An 18029-nucleotide genomic window follows, 5' to 3' on the forward strand; every position below is an offset into this window, starting at 1 on the left:
GCTACTGGATCTATATTGTAATATCAGAATCTGAGTAGGTATGTGCCATAATCTGACATTTTGTGACAGTGGCTGGATTTCAAATAGTTCTCCTACACCATAAGCTGACAGTGTGTCTGTATGACAGCTTGACAGTGGGTCTCAGCTACTGGATCTCCCACATTTTGAATTCAGGTACAGAAAGCACCAAAGAAAATTGTAACAAATTTCCCCATACATCGTCTCAGACACTGCTAAACACATGTACACATGAAACTTCCTGGCAGATTAAAACTGTGTGCCGGACCGAGACTCGAACTCGGGACCTTTGCCTTTCGCGGGCAAGTGCTCTACCAACTGAGCTACCCAAACACGACTCACGCCCCGTCCTCACAGCTTTACTTCCGCCAGTACCTCACCTCCTACCTTCCAAACTTACAGAAGCTCTCCTTTCTTTCAGGAGTGCTAGTTCTACAAAATTCGCAGGAGAGCTTCTGTAAGTTTGGAAGGTAAGAGGCGAGGTACTGGCGGAAGTACAGCTGTGAGGACGGGGCGTGAGTCATGCTTGGGTAGCTAAGTTGGTAGAGCACTTGCCCGCGAAAGGTAGAGGTCCCGAGTTCAAGTCTCGGTCCGGCACACAGTTTTAATCTGCCAGGAAGTTTCATATCAGCGCACACTCCGCTGCAGAGTGAAAATCTCATTCTGGAAACATGTTCACATATTCATGAGATTACTCCTGGATAAGCTTTCTAAATTTAGAACAAATCCTGACTCATTTTAGGTTGTGTAATAACTAATGAAGTGTTAACACGAAACTGTGTCATACCCGTCCCTACAAAACGGTAGAAATAGATCCTGTAAGTGCTACTACGAAGTAAAATAATAATATATTTCTAACGTATAAAAATCTATTTAACAAATTATTCTCTCTGTTGCAAGTTTAGCCATACAACATCCTCTAACTAAACCATCATCAGAAGCATCTGAAAAGAAAATACCACTGTTCAATACATCATACAATTTAGTGGAAATGAGTTGACATACAATTTGTGCTTGCGATTTCCCAAAAACAATGGAAATTTTCAGTGCAACATAGAGTGCAAGTATACGAATTTAATGTAAGCAATTGACACTGTAGAAAAATATATAAACGTTTAGTTTTCATAAAATTTTATAGACCGAGCTGGTGAACTTAGAAGGCAAGCTAAACAATCTACAGAAGAAGTCATAGCTAACGTAGCAAGGGATTATGATGGAAATGGATGTCAGCTGGGAGCTGTGAAACATGGGGCTCAGTACTATTATTGTTACATTTTCTGTCATGCAAAGATCAGTGCAGACATTGACACTATCTGCGACAGCATGGCGTAGCTACTGACCAATCGGAACCCATGTTTTGGCTATATAAGGCCACCACACCAGCAGTTTTGACAGTCAGTTGCTCCTGACGAAGATGATGGTGGAAACTGTCGGAAGCTCAAGGGTTTACCATGAATTGACGTGGCAAAAAGTCCTAGAATGTTTAATACACCTATTTAACAAGTGAGAAAATACTGTAATAAACAACAGATTTCTGTAGACCCGAATAAACTAGAATAGAACTTGAATAACACAAAATATTCTCTTGAAATTATAACCGTCAGTAATACCACACAACTGAATCTGGCCATACGTGGGCTACCCAAATAGCAATGTAACACTTTACAATACATAGCCATTGACCTTCAATAAATGACAATATTAACGTAGTGCAATAAACATGAATTGTTTGTGAAAGAATTAAATATACAGGGTCACCAGTGTAAACGAAACTCATTGTACTACTGGATCTTTATAGACGAAACATGGTGGAAACCTCATAACCCACAGTTTTCCGCAGCATTTTTTCAAGGGGTACCATGAATTAGAGCAGCTACCAAATAAGCACGATATATACATATGATATTTTGAAAGTAAACTTTACCACTCTGAAGTAATTTATCGCCAGTAACAAAGAACCATAGAGAGCGCAAGTATACACGCTTTGAAGTCCAATTTGTCTGAAAGCATATCACAATAAAATGTAGAGGAAGGAAATGACAAAATGTGTTGAACAATGCTAAAAATTATATAAATGATTATCAGCGTGGTGACAACATGGAGCAGACTGCTCCTAACTACCCGTGACCGTTACTGTTGGAGATTTACACCAGAGTACTCCGGAGCAAGGTGGCATATTCAGCCTTCTAATTGGTTCTCTAACGTTACATGTGACGCACAGCAGAACAAAGAATTTCTGCCCAAACGTGTGGTGTTACCATTCATGCTCCATTCCGATGAAGGATGCAGCGAGTTTTGCAAGGTCAGAGAGTTCTGTGTTCTGGACCTATAGCTGCCAACAGAGTCCAACCGACCGCCCTGTCATTCGCTGCCAGTGGCATAATCGTATTTGGTACGGAGGAGCATGTGGTCAGCACACCGCACTCCCAGTCGTCGTTGGGTTTCTTGACCTTGCAGTCGCTACTCATCGATCGAGTAGATGCTTGGTTGGCCTCACTAGAACCAGTCCTCGCACGAAGGAAAAACCCCTGGCAGTACTGGGACTCGAATCAGGGTCCCCGCATGGCAGGCAGCCGCGCTCACCACTCAGCTATGGTGTTGGACGAAGACGGAGCGTACCAGAGAACTAAAGACGTCGATATGTATATATGCGTAGTGACAGTAGGCCGTAGCATCGCGGAAACACGTATATACATAGCGAAAACCGTCTGCTGCGAGAGAATTGAGTGCAAAAATCATACTTTTTGTTATGCTGAATGGTTGCGGAAGTTGCAACTACATGATGTGTATTGTCTGCCTCTGACGCCAAATGGTGATGTGCACTCTATGGAGTGTTTCAAGAGGCGTAATCAGTAATTGGGGAAGCAGTAGTATGGACGAAATCAAATAACACATTCAGGGGACTGATGAACTTAGATGTTAAGTCCCACAGTGCTTAGAGCCAAATAACTCATTCCTTGTAGCATGTCTCCGGTTTTTATTGGTTATAGAGGTACTCCAGTTACTACGAATATATTTATCGACAGTGATTTTTGTTTTGAAGTTGAAGTTGAGAAGTTTTGCCCGACTGTAGATAAATGATTTTTTTCACTTGTGACCACGATTTGTTGTGAATTCTACTGTATATTTAGTACTTACAATTACTGAGCACGCCTAGATACTCTCTGCAAGCGGACTATAAGGCTGATTTTTTTTATCTTGAGACAAAGAAGTCCTCAAAACCTACGCATCGGATTAAAAAGTGGATAAACATCTGTTCAATAATTTTAAAAATTCTATCAGGCGATACCAATGTTCAAATACCAGTCCCACCCGAATTGGTGGGGGAGGGGGGGCATCTTTGAAATCTTAAATAGGAACATCCCGTTTTCATTGTAGATTCAAATTCTACGGGAAAGATATCTAACTAATGTACGTAACACTTCCTTTCCTTGCGTGACGTATTGCGTTGTAATATACAAAAAGAAGAGAACTCCAAAATTGTATTATCTCAAGAAATATGTATAAAAAATTAATCCAGACGTTTTCAGTAATTGTGAAAGTAGCTGAGGTACGTCCTCTCGCCTGTGACCAAGAGTGCTCGTTTGAGGTGCAGCCTCTCACCAACGTGATGCTTGTCTGAGATGTCCCCTCTGATCTCTCACCAATGGGGAGCTTGTTTGTAGGAATTATTTCATAGCAAGTGCGCAAAAATGTCACCACCCACTTCGATGCACTTGTTTATCCGCACATGGTTAAAATGGCTCCAAGCACTCTGAGGTCATCAGTCCCCTAGACATATAACTATTAAACCTAACTAACCTAAGGACATCAAACACATCCATCCCCAAGGCCGGATTCGAACCTGCGACCGTATTAGCAGCGCGGTTCCAGACTGAAGTGCCTACAGCTGCTCGGCCACAGAGGCCGGCTATCCGCACATGGAATTATTCTATACAATTGAGAAACTTTTCCGATGTAATCTTCTGACATGCATTTGTGATATGCTGAATGTTATCGCGTATTGATCACAATTCATTGAAAACTTTTGTCTTCAAGTAACCCCACAAACAAAAGTCAGGCGAAATTAAGATCTGGCGAGCTTGCAGGCCAAGGCACTTGACAACTACTCCGATCCACCAACGATGATACACGTAATCTAATACTTCCCGTGCTGGTACACAATATTATGATGGACAACCATATGTTGAAACCACATTGTTTCTCCCAAGCCCAAGGGAAGGTCAGCAGATAGTACTGGAACGTCGCCCTCCAGGGCTGTTCGATATTACTCATCATTTAAGGTATGATCGGTAAAGAATAGACCAATGAGTGCGTCACTAATTATTGTTGATCAAACTTCCACGTTTCAATCTGGCGTAACCATTCTGGGTTTTCCACATTCCAATAAAGTTTGTTGTGTCGATTAATCGTACCGTGGTTAGCGAAGATAGACTAGACAGAAACAACACTCGAGAACAGTACATGGGTCTCTGTATTTCCTGAATAGACCACGGCAGAATCTTACTCTACTCTGGAAAGCACTGCCGTGAAGTTCTTGTTGGAGGTAAACATGAAGCGGATGATATTTTCTAAGTTTCAAAAGATCGGTAACAGTAGTCTTATTAACAAGGGAAACTCTCTATCTAACCCCCCTTAGATTTAGTGGTAAGGTGGCCCAGTGGATAGCCAGTGAAAAACTGAACACAGATCAAGAATGAACACAGGAAGAAGGTGTACTGAACCGTGAAACAACAAGGAATGGCCCAAGCTCGAGGTGTGTAACGTCGAGCGGATTGCGCTAACCACGGCGTCGCGGTTGTATGATCACAGTACTGCAGCGCTGCAAGGCGGGATATCCGCGTTCGAATCTCCATCGTGACTACTTTTTAAAATTTTTCTTACAAAATTACGAACTTTCAGTCCGGTCGTTGACGTGTGTGTTCTCGTTATGCAGTCGTGGCAGTGTCGTACTACACGTTGGTTATAGAATATGAGTCATGTAAGAACATATTACCGTCGCAAGTAAATGCGATAAATTGTGACAGGAGGTGAGATGTCGCACAAACCTGTCACATAAATGAAAATAATAAATGGACGGATGCGGACCTGTTACCAGAAATAAATTCAAGGATAAAAACTTCGAAAACAGAACGACCGAAATGGAAATACAGCCAAGAGGCAGATCAATGACTAGACGGACAGTTCATAACTCTGTAAAGTAAGAGAATAAGGGACAAGGGAGGTTTGAACACGAATCTCCCCGTTTGTTGTCAAATACCGTGACCATACAATCAGACACCAGTGCTTTCTAAACGCGCTCAAATTTGCACGTGTCGCAGTTGGACCGTTAACCGTTTCGCTTTCGCGTCTTTCTTCACAGTCCAGTACCCCTTCTTTACCCCTTGTTCCTGTTTTTGTGCTTTATCTCTGATCAATAGTTTGCAGGATGTCCACTGGGCCATCTTACTACTAATCCTTGAGCTGGCGCGATGGGGAGTTTGCCTTGTAAATCCCGAATCACATCATAGGTGCCAGGTGGTATCATGGGGGCTACGTTTCACTGCAGTTAAAATCGCAATTTCATTATTCTCTGCGGCAGCTGTATTTCGACGATCTGTTTTTCGAGGTTGCACAATTCCATCGACGAAGAACTGCCGCGTTACCCGATAAAGGAAGAAGCACGTGATCATACACAGTTTGGAAAACTTTGAGCGCGAATGGTTATACCATTATTCACATTCCTGCCACTTTCTCCATCAACGTGAAGCATTCCAATTTTCCTTCTATTGTAACAGCCTGCATTCTGACTAATATGAAAATTTAAGGAACGTATAAGAAATCAGCGACGACGTGCATACAATGAGATAGAGTCAAATTATTATTGACTGGACTTTTCAAAACTGCTACAGAGGGAAGAAGCATAACACTTAGTCGTTTGCCAAATACGTCTGTGTCTATATTTTTGATCCAGTGCATTTTTCTCGACATAATGCCGATTGGGAACATTGTTGTGCTATTTGAAGATTACAATGCCATTTACAACGCAACAACAAAAGTATTAGACACAAATGTTACGAATTTTTGCTGTAGAATTCGATTCCACAATAAAAACTGGATGTTCATATTTAAGATTTCAAAACTGCCCCCTTGTCCCACTCTTTTGGGATGGACCAGGGGGAATCAACGTTGCTACCGCCAAATAGTATTTTGAAAATATCAGGTATACGTTGTTTTTTAGATATTCTGTTGTCTCAAGATTCAAAACTCACCCTGTACAGTGGAAGCACTGCTGCTGCTGCTTGTACAGAATGCGTTAGATCACTAAAATGTGTGAGGCTGCTGCAGTGCACAACCACAACATATCTGATCTTGTCGTGCTAATGACTTTGATGTGCATGAGCTAGAATATGTTATTCAGCTGATAAAACGTAGTCCTTCTAGAAGTATATGCAAATGTTATATAATGTCAGTGTACCACACAGAAAAATATGGTGGACAGTACAAGGCACGTCCTCTATCCTTACCATTCACGTCGGATTCTACACTTCTGGAAGGGAGTGAAAGTAGGCTATTGGAATTTTGGGGTTTCCTAGTAGGAGCACCTCGTTAGTAACTTGTGCCATGTAATTTGTTTTGCAGCTTAAGCATCGTCGGGACAGACTCTTCCTTTACGGAAACCTCCTTGTTTTTCTAATAAAATTGGAGACTTTTCGAAGCCTTTCATAAAGTACTTTGCTGTAGATTTTATATGAAACATTCAAAAGACTATTATCAAGCATTTGATCGCATTCACGGTAAGAATTTCTGGTCAACAACGGACAAAGAAGTTTCCCCAGACACTTGTTAAACGTATTTCAAGAGTTGTATAAAACCTCCGAAATAACTGATACTGCCCAGAAATAGATGTCAACCACGGAATCAGGGAAGGCTGTTGTTTGTCACCAGCGCTATAACCTGAAGATACCAGCAGCAAAACCAAAGGCAACGACCTCTTTAGGAAAAAGGATTAATCTATTCGTCAGCGACGTAATAATGCAACTGACATCCCATTTCCGGTATGTAGGATGTGACGCAACTGTTGAAGAAGAGAAATAAGTAATAAAATTAACATGTATCAACATATACATGGCATGATAAGAACTATATGAAAGTGTAAAAACGGAAGAGCAATGCTAATGAAATTTTATAATAGCACAGCACTACTCACAGTATTATATAGAGCGGAATGTAGGACATTACGATTATAAGACGTAGGACAATTTGAGGCAACAGAAATGAAGTTTTTTGGATCAGTAAAAAGATGCACAAGAGAGGAGAAAAAAAGAAGGAACGAACTGGGGTTACAGCAGTTAATTGAACTAGTAAGCAAAAAAAAGCAGAATTGTTAAGAGCGGTATTGGGTATGTCACCTCACAGAATCCCTCGAAAATCCACGGAATACAAGCCTATTGGAAGACAAAGTACGAGAAGACCTAGGAAGAGATGGTAAGGCCAGAACAGACATACGACATAATCCCAAAGAAGAAGGGCCTGTGCTGTGGTTTAGCAGCACATGGCTCAGTTAAAGTCCAGCTCCGCTTGGTAGTTGTCACCAGGGCTGATGAAGCATTCCTGCCACAGCAGAAAGTGTGCAAGGGAGCACAACAGCCGACCACAGCGCAAACTCGAGTCAGCGAGCTGGGAGAGTAACAGCAGAAAGGTGCCAAAAGTGTGACCCTAAACGACTTGGCGCAGTGGTTAGCACACTGGGCTGGCATTCGGGAGGAAGATGGTTCAGATCCACGTCTCTCCATCCAGGTTTAGGTTTTCTGTAATTTCCCTAAATCGCTTCAGGCAAATGCTGGGATGGTTCTTTCGAAAGGGCGAGGCCCATTTCCTTCCCCATCCTAGAAGTAAAATAACTTCGAAGTCGACGTTACGCTAAACATCTTCATTCCTTCTTGGAGTGTGACAGCGGCCCAGTCACAAGATGTCGTCAGGACAGTGGGCGGTAGATAATGGACAACATTTCGTAGTGGCTTCGGAAGCATATTGGGAGCACTGTCTAGTGTTACCTTCTTCCTGCAGTGGCTGATCCTGGGTTGGTCAGCGAGTAGCTGTACCACCAGATCTTGGGGCACACGTCTGGGGAGACGATTCATAGGCAGCAAGCTGACAACACGGCGAGTGACCCCGTAAGCATGGGGCATGTTGTCTCGCACTCCGGCAGCTGGTCGGGCAGCAATAGAGCTGCGAAGTTGGGAGCATACACGTGGGACAGCAGCTGCCGGTTGGTTACTGAAGAAGAGAGTGTTGTAGAGCAATGAAGCAGGATGGACAGGAATAGGTGCCTGTGCCACTAAGTTGTGGTAGGCGGCTTACAACTGGAGTGCGTTAGGCTGAAGGTTGGGTGTACACTGTTCTAGTGACCAGGAGTCGGTTCCTTGCCGTTCCTGGGCAGCAAGGACTTAGTCAGGGCCTTGGGCTGTGCTTCCCAACATCCCTGACAGTTGTTGTGAAGTCGGCTATACGTGTGGTCTACAGGAGGCAGAGCGGGCTTTAGTGCTACGTATTATATATGGATTGCGGTTCTATGCAAAGCTGAACATATTCACAATGAGTTAACTGAGTTTGTGCGCAATATTATTGAGCAGCAATCCTGTTCACACGTACATTAATAGCTTGGCAAATATATTACACTATGGTAAAAGAACCGTGTACGACTAAAGTTATGTGTCACAATCGTAATGTAGAGGATGAGAAGGGTTCCAGTACCAGTACTGCAAAAGCAGAGAAACCCTCGTAACTCATTGCTTCACAGCGAGCAGAGCCATAGCAAGAAGCAGAAACGAGGCAGTAGGGCGGCACCCAATACGTGGTTCTGTAAACTCTGCAATGCGGATCATAGAAAGCAGGCTTTGATGACTGGTACTGACATCATTTAAACCTTTCGGGCTAATAGGCCGTGGTCGACGGGTAAAATTTTCTCCTAAAGTTTTCTCTCCGACTACGGGAGACCTCTTCAGAGGTAAAGTGGCGAACTCGAGGTAGTGCCGAATATATGGGCAACGCAGAGGGCACCACAGTCCATCACCTGACGTCAGCTGCAAGATTATCTCCGGTAGTGCCAACACTCCTGACTGAAAATAGTCGATTGTCATTATTACGTTACAATGTCCAAATTTTATCAAACTTAACACCTTCCTCTTTCCTGCTGTTGTTATTACGGTGTTTACAAATCTCAATAGTCTCTCTATACAAACGATGTTTTCGATATGACACCCGTCTCAGTGAGCTTTACTTCATGGTCACCCTGTAGGTAAAGATGATCCCCTAAGCCCAATTTATCCGTATGTCCCAGGCGGCAATTGCTCTTGTGTTAAAAGCAGACGGGAGATAACACTTCTTTTTGTGGTACCTGTATAGACCAGCTCACAACTACAGCCAATTTTGTATACACCCGATGTAGCCCAAAGATCTCGTATATCTTTTGCCGATCTTAAACATTCTTTTATCTTATTTCTGGCTCTTGCGATAGTTTCCACGCCGTACTTGCTCAACAATTTCCCAACGCAATCCGTAATCGTATTGATAACGGAAGGAAGACCCAACTGTTGGGTGGCCATCGTTCCTTATCGATACTAATTCTCTCCCTAGGGCAAAATGCTCGACCTGTCTCCTTGTTCGTATAACCATTGTTCTTTAATGTTGACCGTAGATGTTCAAGCTCATGTTTTAAATAAGTCAGTTCACAAATTTTGTGCGTTCTGTCCACCAAGATCTTAATGACACCTCTTTTTTGTCTGCGATAGTGGTTGGAATCTTTTTGCAGGCTTGACTTTCATATACATCGCTATGGCCCAGCGTCCCTTCCGGGGACTGACGGGGTGGCTAAGGCCAATCCTCTTAGTATGGCATGTAACGCCGGAAATGCATATCCTCCTATTTCCATCTATTGCACTGCAAATTTTTTTTCCTTATTTTGTTACCTGAAGATATAACATTTCTGTGTCTTTGTATATTGTAATTGTTTTACTTTTTGTATATATATGCATTTATTGGTTTGTTTCGTGAATATTATTTGTATTTATACGCTGGGTCTGGCCTAGGGAAAACTATACTATCGAACGAATACATCGATAGGTCGTGTGGAGAACGAAAGTGTTTAGGATCTTTGGTAGTGTTAACTCTGCCTCGTGGAGCGCGGGCTGAGCAGAGAGAGTCTGGCTGGAGTAGTGCGGTTGAGCAGGTGTGTTGTGTGACGCTCCCGCGAGTTGCCGCGCTTTCGGGGTTTGGCAGCATGTAATTGCGCTCGACTTGCGATGATAGTTTCTGACACGGTGTCGCGGGTGGGAAGCATTAGCTGGCGCACATCAAGAACCCGTTTCGCCTGGTGACCGTGTCGAGAAGAAGGCGCGCCAACATCCAGCTTCTGCAACAGCGACGGCCGACAATGAGTGACTGTCGCCACCTCCTCGATCGACGGCTTCAAACCTTCAATCAACCAACAAGGAAGACTGGAAGCACGTAAAGTTTTAGAACTGTATGGCAGACCTCAGCTTTTCAAACTGTCCAAATCACAAAATTACAGCAACTTGTCATGAACGTTTGTTGCTCATTGTCCCAATTGCATTACCAAGGAGGGTCCCTTCCTTTTCCGGAATGAACCCGAGTGTCGTTGAAATTCAAACGCCAGCATTAAAATAATATTATAGCATTCCACTGCTTTAATTTCAAAGTTCAGTTAAAGGATTCATAGCTGGCTACAATATTTAGGTTACACAAGCACGAATTATGAGTGCGAGTTTTGTTACCGTATTTTAGCTTACCTGTGAATGCAGCTCAGCTTGGTACGTACTAAATTTTACTATTGTTAATTGTTCAGAATCATTTAATTCAAGTTCAAAGTTAAATCTCTTCTTTCTAAATTGCGTAGATTCAAGTAGCTTTTGAAATGATTGTTGAGGTAGTCCAAGACTAACCGTATTTTACTGAATTTCGATGTGCTTCAGAAAGAAAGCCCACTATTAACTTCAGTCACTAAATTAACTTTCGATTTTCCGGTTTTATTAATTCTTTTGCTAAATTAAGTCCGAGTGTAGCGAAATTTATTACTTCTGACAAACTTTCAGTTTTCACACTACACGTGTCAACCTTCAATTGCCACGCTTCTAGTGCTAATTATATGTGTAATAATCTTTCTTTTTCAGTTACTGTAGTAATTGTCCTTAGGACTGGCGACCGTAATTTCCCCCAAATCTCAAATATCTAATAACCGCTAGTTAATTGTTAACGTAACGGCCGCACATTTACTTTCCTTATTAACTTTACCCCTTTTCAAAATTAATTTCCACCTGTTTCATTAGCATTTTCCTTTCATTTAGATGTAACCCTTCCCTCCCTCTTTACCGACAGATTAACTTCGTTGACGATTGCTTTTCCCAAATTTCCATTAGGTACATGTGGTTTAATTTTTCACTGTCATTAAGGTCGATAAGTGAGGGGGAGATTACAGGCAGCGCCCAATTTGTTTATGGAGAACTTTGAAAAGTAGATGTTGAAGACTGCCAGTGAAAGACCAGCCAGGGTGGTATCGCTATGTCGATGATACTTTCGTATTTTGGACACGCGGTGCACAAGTACTCTATGCCTTCCTTATACATCTCGGCACTATCAGTCCTAAAATACCGTTACTACGGAGACTGAGATTAATGTCCAACTGAATTTCTAAGCTGTGTGTTTTATCAAGCGAGGGGAAAGGACGTTGGGCCTTATGATATACAGGAAAGCCACGCATATTGACCGTTATCTGCACAAAAGTTCCAACGAACATCGCAGACAAGAAAGAGGTGTGATTAAAACATTGGTGAACAAGGTGTACAAAATGTGTGAACCGACTTATTTAAAAGATGAGCTTGAATATCTATGGTCGACATTCAGGAAGAATGCCTATTCGGAGATAGATCTTGCATTTTTCCCAAGAGAGAGAATCAGGATCGACAAGGAACGACTGCCGCACAATGAGAAAGTTTTCCTTTAGTACATCAGTGCGCTTACAGATCGCATTGGGAAAAAGTTCAGCAAGCCTGGTAGAAATTACTTTAATGTTCACCAGAAAGATAAAAGAATGTTTAAGATCGGCCAAAGATATACGACATATTTTGGTGCACCGGATGTACATAAAATTGTTTGCAGTTGTGGGCTGATTTATATATGTACCACAAAAAGGAGAGTTAACTCCAGTCTGCTTTGCAGTTGCCGCCTGGAAATACGGATAAATCGTGAGCTATACGGATTAGCCAGCCGCGATGGCTGAGCTGTTCTAGGCGCTTCAGTCCGAAACCGCGCGACTGCTACGGTCGCAGGTTCGAATCCTGCCTCGGGCATCGATGGGTGTGATGTCCTTAGATTAGTTAGGTTTAAGTAGTTCTAAGCTCTAGGGGACTGATGACCATAGATGTTAAGTCCCATAGTGCTCAGAGCCATTTGAACCATTTTTTTTACTCAGAGCCATTTGATCCATTTTTTTTACTGTTGAAAATTATTTCCTCAACTAAAGTGTATATGTTTACTATAGCCAACGGTAGCTGATTACAGCCCCATCCACAATCGTTGCCTTATCCTGCTTCTCCTTGACTACCAGGTCAGAATGGGAAATTTCATACTTGTGGTCGCAAAATGCGTCATAAACAAAGCAAGCTATATCAACAAGGACCCTACATCATATCTACAACTTCATCTATTGATTAAATGGAGTTGTCATTAAGAAATTCTTTTAATTTGTTTCTAAATGCTGGTTGGGTATCTTCAGACTGTTAATGCTATTTGATAAATGACCAAATGCTTTTGTGGCAGTTTAATAAAGGGTGCCTTTCCATGCCAAAGTTAGATTTAGCTGAGAACAGTGAAGATACTACTTTCTTCCAGTGTTGTAGCTTTGCACTTCATTATTATTTTTGAATTAGGATGGATTATTAATAGCTAAATGAATGTACTTTTGTGAAGGTACTGTGAATAACACTAGTCCCTTAAATAAATGTCTACAAGATGGTCTTGGGTGGGCTCCAGCTATTAATCCTGATTTCACGCTTTTGTGCAATGAATACTTTTTCTATTAATTATCTATGAATTATCCCAGAATATGATGCCATATGAAAGCAGTGAATGAAAATAGGCATAGTAGGTTAATTTACTGATATGTTTATAACCAGCGTTTGCAGTAATCTTAATGGCATAAGCAGCTGAACCTAGGCGTTTCAGCAGATCATCAATGTGTTTCTTCCAATTCAGTTTCTCATCAATACACACACGCAGAAATTTTTAATATTCTGCCTTAGACACAGATTTCTGTTAAAAGTCTATATTTATGAATGGCGTTCTGTCGTGTACTGTACAGAATTGTATGAACTGTATTTTCTCAAAATTTAATGAGAGTGTATTTGCAGGGAACCACTTATTAGTTTTCTGAAAGGCAATATTTACAATTTTCTCAGCTGATTCTTGTTTATTGGGTGTGATTATTATGCCCAAATCATCAGCAAAAAGAATTAGCTTTGCATCTTCATGAATATAAAGCGGCAACTCATTAATAGATGTTATGAACAATAAGGGACCACGACAGTGCCCTGTTGGACACCGTTCTTGATACCTCCCACTTACAGGACTATGATGATTTTTCCAGACTGTTTTTACTGTTAGTTTCATTCTTTTCCATCCTTACAGTTCAATATGAACCAAACCATCAGTGCACTTTCCCAATCTTATCACAATACTTAAGCTTACCTAGAAGAATTATATGATTCACACAGTCAAATGCTTGACAGAACACAAAAGAATCCCAATTAATGCGCTCGGCTATTCAAAGCATTTCATGTGCGCTGAGTGAAACCGAACGTAGGATTTTCTGTTGAAGAGCTTTTCTGAAAAACTAACTGACATTTTGCTAGAACTTTCTACAAATTTGTGAAGCTGCTCTTGAACACATTACTTTTTCAAGAATTTTGGATAAAGCTATGAGTAGAGATATTTGACAGTAACTGTTAACATCAGACCTGCCCCCTTTTCACGCAATGGCATTTATAGACACACCCATCTTACGGCAGGAACGTTTCCATTATCTTAAGAATGAAATCAAGAATATTCTAAGTAATGTAGACCGCATCGTACATATTTGCCGTAAAGCTTTGATCGCTTAAGTCTCTACAGACGCTTTTCTACCCACTTGAATTCTATAAGTCGTGCCACTGTGTAAGACACCAACAGCTTTAACGTGTAAACAACTCACTCTCCAACGCTGTAGTCCAGAATTTACAGAGGGAAACGCCATTATAAGCTTTCTTAAGGTCAAAGGAAACCTTTGTCTAAATTCCTGTCCAGTCTTTGTTCCATGGGAGTTTCAGACAAAATCATCCGGTACGGAAACCGTTCTATTCTTCTTCACCCACATTCCATAACACTACTCTCTTATTTACAATATTTCCATACAATCTAGTCTGAATCTATTACGCTTACACTCTTATACTACGAAATTTTCAAAAGGATTTCTGTCTGCGTATAGTACAATCGACTATACATTTTCTCTGGTGCGTAGTGACCATATATGCCTAAAATATCCAATACAAATCCTTAATGAATACTGCTGACATCTTTGTATAAGGTATTCAACACTATCGTTCACATCCTTTTCTCCACATGTTCTTACCACTGTATCCATTCGTCTGGACCCATTATGACCTAGTCCGGATGAAACATGGTCATTAAAAAGTCTAAAAGAATCTTCACTCTCCTTTTCAAACCCAACGCAAATAGAAGGGTGTTATAAGTATAACCTGTGTATCTATGTGTCTGTCTGTGACATAGTAGACCCCATCTTAACTTTTTTTTAAGCCGGTTTAGTCGGGAATTCTTAGGTATGTTCCATGATTGTCTATTCATCCGCTTAGATTTCATCTGGTAAATGAAGCAAATATGTTTTCCGCTAGCGCACTTCCTTGATATTAGGTAAGTAATACAAAAAAATACCTCAAGTTACGTGGCACCAGATTGTAGAGCTCAAAAAGATCTAAATAAAAAGTCTGTGAGAACATATGGTTTATCTTTTACGGTTGACCAAACAATGATGATTTTATCTTTTGAAGTATATCTTTGTATCTGTCCGTAGCATTGTAGCTTCCAAACGAAAGCTTCGATTTTAATGGAGGCTTTTCTTTTTAATTTGAGAGCTAGTTTCATCTACATGGTTCTTAGCTACTTTACATGAAAGTCTGTTCAGCCGTTTATATTTCATCTGCTAAATTAAGCAGAAACGTTTTCCACCAGCACACACTACATTTACGGGTACGCTACGTAATACATAACCGTTACATCAAGTTACGTAGTACCAGCTTGTATATCTAAATAAAAATCGGAGATAACATATGTTTCTCTTTCTTTTACGGTTGACCGACAGTGATGAGATTTGGTTTCAGGATTTGCCCATTTCAGCACCAACAAAGCAGCAAAAAGGATGACTGTGACTTAACTGTAAAAGATATACATATGCTCGCACAGAATTCTTTGTAGTTCTTTATGAGGTCTACAGTTTAGTACTAAATCAAATGATTTTGCCCCAATACCTTAGACACTCCATTGCGTGAGAGGGCTTGGATCAAAACATAAAAACTCATATTAAACTTAAAGGGGCAATACACATAGTTTTCTACTGTTTAGAGGTCTTCTTTGTTTTTTTTTCTCTTTCAATCTTTAATTTAAGTTTTATATTAATATTGTCCAATATTTGATCTATCAAGTGACTTCGAAGGCTTTTCCGCAGTCGTAAATCTTGAAAATGTCTCCAGGTTTGCTGTCGTATGCCAAAATCAACTTCATTCGCACGGTTCATGACAGCTGTCTAGAATATCTCCGTCATACGATTCTACTACAGCCAGAAGAATCAGAGGTAGTAGAATATTTTATAAACGAGGGACACGGGATGAAATTTCACGAGGCTGTGTGAACTGCCTACACTTTAGTTTTTGGAACAGCGTTTGTAAAGAGGTAATTAAATTAAGTTGGAAGACAGCTTGATTAATGGAGACAATGGCTGTCTTCTTAGCAGGACGTGGAACCCTGTACTACCCTGTGTCAAAACGGAACGTTCTTCGGTGCGGTCAGTCCGTGTGTTTTGAAAATAGTCTTTGAGTGCGATATATCGCTGTGGCCGGTGTTCTACTAAGGGCTGCGCCACCTGCCCATCTTGGAGGGCAGCAACTCTGATGGGCGGCGCATGTGTCATGTACAGTACGGGGTCCTACACAGGATGAACATTTACAGCCTACAGGTTTTGTTTGACAGAGACTCAACAGCAGCAGCTTTCTCCTAAAGATGGGGGATAGCTGTATCGCCGAAATATTGGATTAAATAGATTTTCGGATCCGGCAGCAAACCTGAAGAGCCTTTCAGGATTAGACGTATCATCTTGTCGTGGTGAGATGGATTAGTGCCCATTGAGGCCAACAGAGAGTGCTAGGAAGCTAGCTTGCTTGTTGCTTGGAGGCGAAGAGGTTAAGAATAGTCCGCAACGTAGGAGGCAGCGTTTGTTTTCTAGTGTGAGCGGTCGTGATACGAAGAAGTCCCGCAGTCCCACTCCTCCGAGAGTAGAAGACGAATAAGAAACTACTTGGCTGACAATCAACGAGACGGAAAAGAATTCCCTTCGGAACCGCTGCTGATATGCAGTGTTGGTTCATCAAAGCCTAAATTCACTTACTCCTCGTGGTAGTCCGAAATTCTGTGAAAAACCACTGAATCTCTAAAAGTCTCGGGAAGAAATAGTCACATAGATTTAACAGAAGACGACGCTGCAAACGAAATGTATTTTGGAATTTATAGTATAAAAGCCTACAAACAAAAAGAAATTTCAGGACACAGTGGCCCGTACGGAGTGTAAAGAGAAGAAGGAAGGGAAGCTAATAGCTGGACAGCTATATCTAGTTGTACAGTGGTATCGGTTAGGATAAGCAACCGTATGCAGAATTAGTTAAACACATTTAAGGATTAAGATGCTGTTTACGAGCGTACTATAAAGGTAGACTTTAAAGTCAAATGGTATGAAGTGGTTGTAATTGGAGTGTATGCTAAGGATTAAGGGGTCAATTAGTATACAGTGATTATAATTTACTTAACTGCGTTTTTTTGTGGGAATTGTGATTACAACAAACCGAGCCCAACTGTTTTGGCATTTTATTGTTGGGGTCTAGCCCTAAATAAGTCTACCCCTTGGTATTATTTGCATTTCGTTTTTCCATAAAATATTCTCTATTCATGTGTATCTTCATTCTACGGTGCGCTCTTGTATAAAACAATTCTCTTGATTCGGTGCTGTTGGTAGTTGTAATTTTATTCTTTAGATCTTGTTCAGTCATTTTTTGGAATTTATCAGTCTACAATTGAATCTTGTTATTCTGCTTTGACTAGCCAATTCTTTAAGCGCCTATGAAAAGTTAACTTATAATTGTTATGCCTGTATGCAGCTTAAAGAATTCTCCATACTGTATACGTTTATTGACAACTGTATTATATGTTTCAAATTAGGTTTGGTAACTTGTGTGTTCTTTTATATATAAAGGTTTACGCCATCACGAATCAAGGTAAGTTCCATTCTTTGAGCCTATGTTCCAACTCTTACTTCAGAATTTTGCCTGCAGGGGTTATTGAAGGGAAGAGTCTACGTAGTATAGCTAAGACGACCTCATAAGAGTTACACTTGGCATTGTTAAGAGAATTCGAAAGTGCTGTGATGTAAGCGGTAGAATTATAAGAAAATCAGTTTTCAGTTCATTCATTTGCAATTGTTTAATACTTTCTGTGAGTAATAATTGAGGTTGTAATCTTATTCCCTGTATCTGCATGCCAAGTAAAAAATTTGCACACGTTATGTTCGACGTTTTATTAGAACTGTTCTGAACTACAGGCTCCTACAGTATTTACCATTCCTCTTGGAACACGCTCTATATGTGGTGCTCCACAGCTGTAGCGTATTACTTCGACGTCATGTTGAAGAGTTCATTGTT

This window comes from Schistocerca cancellata, chromosome 8 (genome assembly GCF_023864275.1).
Source record: "Schistocerca cancellata isolate TAMUIC-IGC-003103 chromosome 8, iqSchCanc2.1, whole genome shotgun sequence".
NCBI classification, from domain to species: Eukaryota; Metazoa; Arthropoda; class Insecta; order Orthoptera; family Acrididae; genus Schistocerca; species Schistocerca cancellata.